This window comes from Mus caroli, unplaced genomic scaffold, assembly GCF_978045245.1.
Source record: "Mus caroli unplaced genomic scaffold, Mus_caroli_1 scaffold_1, whole genome shotgun sequence".
In the NCBI taxonomy this organism is placed as follows: Eukaryota; Metazoa; Chordata; class Mammalia; order Rodentia; family Muridae; genus Mus; species Mus caroli.
In genome coordinates, this window is record NW_028227256.1 from 29,867,511 (window position 1) to 29,871,625 (window position 4,115).

The window sequence follows — 4,115 nt, forward strand, 5'->3', positions numbered from 1 at the left end:
AAATGATACCTGGTGAAATAACAATCACAAGAAATTCAAACTTTTACAGAAAAAAAGTACATTTTATTCCTTACAGTAAATGATTGGTATAGATATATGTGCACATTTTAAAATATTTTCAGTGGAAAAAACCAAACAGTATGTGTCTCAATTCTTTTCTCACATTTTTTTGTAAAAATATCTCCATACCTTTGAGAGTAGATCAAAGATATGCTCATGTTGGAGGGTGAGGGGGCTGAAATGGACCAGAGGATAAAGTGCTTGCTGTTTAATCATGGTGGCTAAAGTTCAGATTCCAGGACCCAAAGAAAACACCCACCTCTATAAATATAACTACAGTTGAATTCTTCCTACTGTTTTCTAGGGAAGAGTTCAGGGCTTGTGTTATTGGTAGGATTGTAACTGAAGTAGTGATGTATCTTCCTCAATGGACCCTATTGACAATGGTGAGATTTTATTTATTCTCTTTGGGATTGATACTTGGTAAATTGGTACCAGTTTTGCAAGTTTCCTCCAATATTGAAACCATTCCACCCTCCATTCCCTCTGAAAGGAAGCCCCTCAGGCAGGAAGGCAACAAAAGATCTCAAAACGGTCCCTGAAATTGATCAGATTCACTAGGCTCCTTCCTTGCCAGAGAGCAATAAAAACTGAGAGTCTCTCTCAGATGAAAGGAAGCTGAGCTGCAAAGAAGACTCAAAAGAGCCACCCTCATACCAGCTGTCTGCAAGAAGTTTAGAGCAGAGGCACCTGGAATGGACATTCTCCAGCCCTTTGATCCACCTACATGCTGTGCAGTTTCTCCAGGTTCCCAGCTTTTGGGAGCTGTCACCTACACTGGATAGGCTTTGACTATGCAGCTGTCTTTGAGTCATTTCTGCTCCTGTAAGTAACCCCTCACGTATATTCCTATAAGTAACCCCAATACATCTTATCAGTTCACCAAGTAGGACTTTGGTGGTATGGGCACTTTGGTCTGTCATGGGCTCCTTATGCAGAGGAGAAACAAATTTTGTCACACAACACTACCTACTAGGTCTTATAACTGTAAAATTCTATTTATTCTTTGTAATTAGCAAGCATATTATGTGTGAGAAGATATTTTGAAGAGCACTTAAATTTCTATAATTGACCATGATGGGACAGTTTCCTAAAAGACAAACATACTAGTCAGGACCAGCTGAACTATGCTGAGAGCATTTAGTTAAGTAACCCTGTGTTTAGCCGAAGAACTGTTATATATATCAATACATTCAAACTTGCCACTCGGGCAAAGGACAGCCTTGAAACCCTGGACCAAGTTGGAGTTGCGGAGGGCTTCCACCCTCCATAAACGTTGCTTAGTGTCCTTTCAGGTGACATCACAAGCAGCTCTGGAACCTTGAAGGCTATGTCTAGGGGCAACCCTCTGAGTTCAACATCATTCGTGAGGTTGCCTCCGAAGTGTTAGCTACTAGTCTTACTAGTGATTAACTAGGACGATTAGTCCAATTTTGATATTTTCGCTATTTAGCTGGTTACAGCACCCAAGAAGGATACTTCTAAGGAAGTATCCTTAGAACTCCTCGGAGTTGTCCAGAGTGGACCCCTGGTGAACTGCCAAGCTCTTGATTATTCACCAATCGGTCTGCTTAATTATCTCCAATCTTTGATTGACCCTGACCTGCAAAGTCAACTGTGTATAAAGGAGCCTCATAGGTTTGCGAACTTTAACCAACCATCTACTGGAAGAAGTGATTCTTCGGTGAACAACCCAGGCATAAGGTTGCTTTTGCTTGGAAAGTGAAAGAGCACTACTATACCAGAGACAACACCCTCACAAAAGCAGTCCAAGCAACCTAAACAGCGTGTGATGGAGATGAAGCCCGAAGCTTCAGAAAAAGGGCGAAAAAGAAAACACCAAGATGAAAGTATTACAGAGATAGATTCTGAAGCTTTGGGACAAGATCCAAATAGGAAATGCCAGGATGGAACAACGATGGTATTTAAGGAGCCCGGCAAGGCTCAGAAGATGACCCCTCAGGAGCCTCAAGACCTAAAGCTTCCTATAGAACAGCCTAGCAAGGGTCAGGTACGGAAACCCCAGGGAGAGACTCCAATCCAACGAAAACCCCTAGAGTTGACAGAAGGTCCTCCAGAGCAGGCTGTGACAGGGAGGGCGCCTGCTGATGGTGGCAAGGGTCGCAAGCGGCCCTATTCCGCCATCCAGGAAAACGATCAAAGCCCCCAAAAGGAAGAGAAAAGAAGGTTGCTTCAAAACCTTAAGCAAATCCTTATAAAGGCCGGGAAGATCAAAGGGGGCAAGTCAGAAGACAGTCATGGATCAGAAACAACTCTTAGAGAGCCAGAACCATCAACTGTTGTGGCTCCAAAAGAACCTCTTTCACCAGAGGAGAGAGAGAAGTGTTGTTCTGAGGAGAAAGCTTTTACAGAGACTAAAGGTCATGTAAAGGGTGAAGGAAGAAGGGGGGACAGCTTGGATCTGGGAACACAGGCTCAGATCATCCTGGATAGTGGCAGAGGCAATAGCTTACTCCCCAACAAGATGGCAGTACTTGCAGCAGAGAAAAAGCCTCTCAGAGACCAAGAAAAGGGCAGAGAAATGGATCAAATTCTTGATGTTACAGAGAACATGGAGAAGGAAATTGAGAATGCACTGGGTCCAGGACCCCAAGAGGAAATCCTAAGTTCCAGATTCAAGTTACAAATCACCAGAGGCGATATCCAGACCCTGGAGAACGGTCAGTGGCTCAATGATGAGGTCATCAATTTCTACATGAACCTTCTGGTTGAGAGAAATGAAAACCAAGGCTATCCGGCTCTTCATGTCTTTAGCACTTTCTTTTACCCCAAGCTAAAGCATAGTGGTTACAGTTCCGTGAAAAGATGGACTCGCGGCATCAACCTCTTTGAGAAAGAACTCATCTTGGTGCCTATTCACCAGAGGTTACATTGGAGCCTGGTGGTAATCGATATAAGAAAACAAAGTATTGCATACCTCGATTCCATGGGACAGACAGGGAAGTCTATCTGTGAGACCATCTTCCAATATTTACAAGATGAGAGCAAGACACGCAGGAACATTGAGCTGGACCCTTTGGAGTGGAAGCAGTACAGTATGACATCAGAGGAGATTCCTCTGCAAATGAATGGGAGTGACTGTGGAATGTTTACCTGTAAATATGCAGATTACATCTCTAGGGACCAGCCTCTGACCTTTTCTCAGCAACACATGCCCACCTTCAGGAAGAGGATGGTCTGGGAAATCCTGCACAGTCAATTATTGTAACAACATCCACCTGGTTGCTATGGTCCCCATCCCTGAACTTTTCCATCACTGTTTCTAATATCTCAGGTAGGATGAGTTGAAGAGATTTAAAACACCTGTCTCATTGGATAAAGCCCTGTCTTCAATATAGTCCTAATGTGGGATGTGAGACTGATGCCCTAATGCCATCTCTAGGATGCATGCAACTATTGCAAGCTTAGAAACTGCTGTTGCCCAACCACAGGAGACCACGTGTTCAAGAAACACTGTTTTGATGCTGAAATTAAATGAATTCATGTTTTTTTATTTTATTTTGTCTTTTTTTTTTTTTTGCTTGCGTTTTTTTTTTTTGTGGGGGGGTTGTTTGTTTTCTCTTTGTTTAATGTTTCATTGAGTTTTGGGTATTTTTTTTTCCTGTTTGGTTTTCTTTTTTGTTTTTGCTTTTTTTGTGTGTGTTTTGTTTTGTTTTGGTGTTTTTGCTTTTTATTTCTTGTGTTTTTTGTGTTTTGTTTGTGATTTCTGGTTTTTTTGTGTGATTTTGGTTTTTTTGTCTGTGTTTTGTTTAATTTTGGTTTTTGTTTTACATTTTTTTGTTTTTGTTTTGGGTTTTGTTTTTGTTTTATGTTTTTTTATGTTTTGTTTTTGTTGTTTGTGTTTTGGGTGTTGGTTTTTTTTGTTTTTGTCTGTTTTTGTTTGTTTGTTTGTTTGTTTGCTTTTTGTCCTCCTGACCCCACTCCACTGATTATTTTCCTTAACTCACTTGCAAACCTTGGCCATTGTCATTTCCCATCCTCCAGTCCTTGTTTGAAGTGTCTGTTTCTGAAAGGAATGCCCATCATGGTGCCAT

General features: G+C 41.6%; 1 pseudogene; it reads left to right on the forward strand.

The window, feature by feature from the left end:
- Positions 1-1,617: 1,617 nt before the first annotated feature.
- LOC110299893 (sentrin-specific protease 2 pseudogene) lies at positions 1,618-3,329 on the forward strand (annotated as a pseudogene).
- Positions 3,330-4,115: the final 786 nt, after the last annotated feature.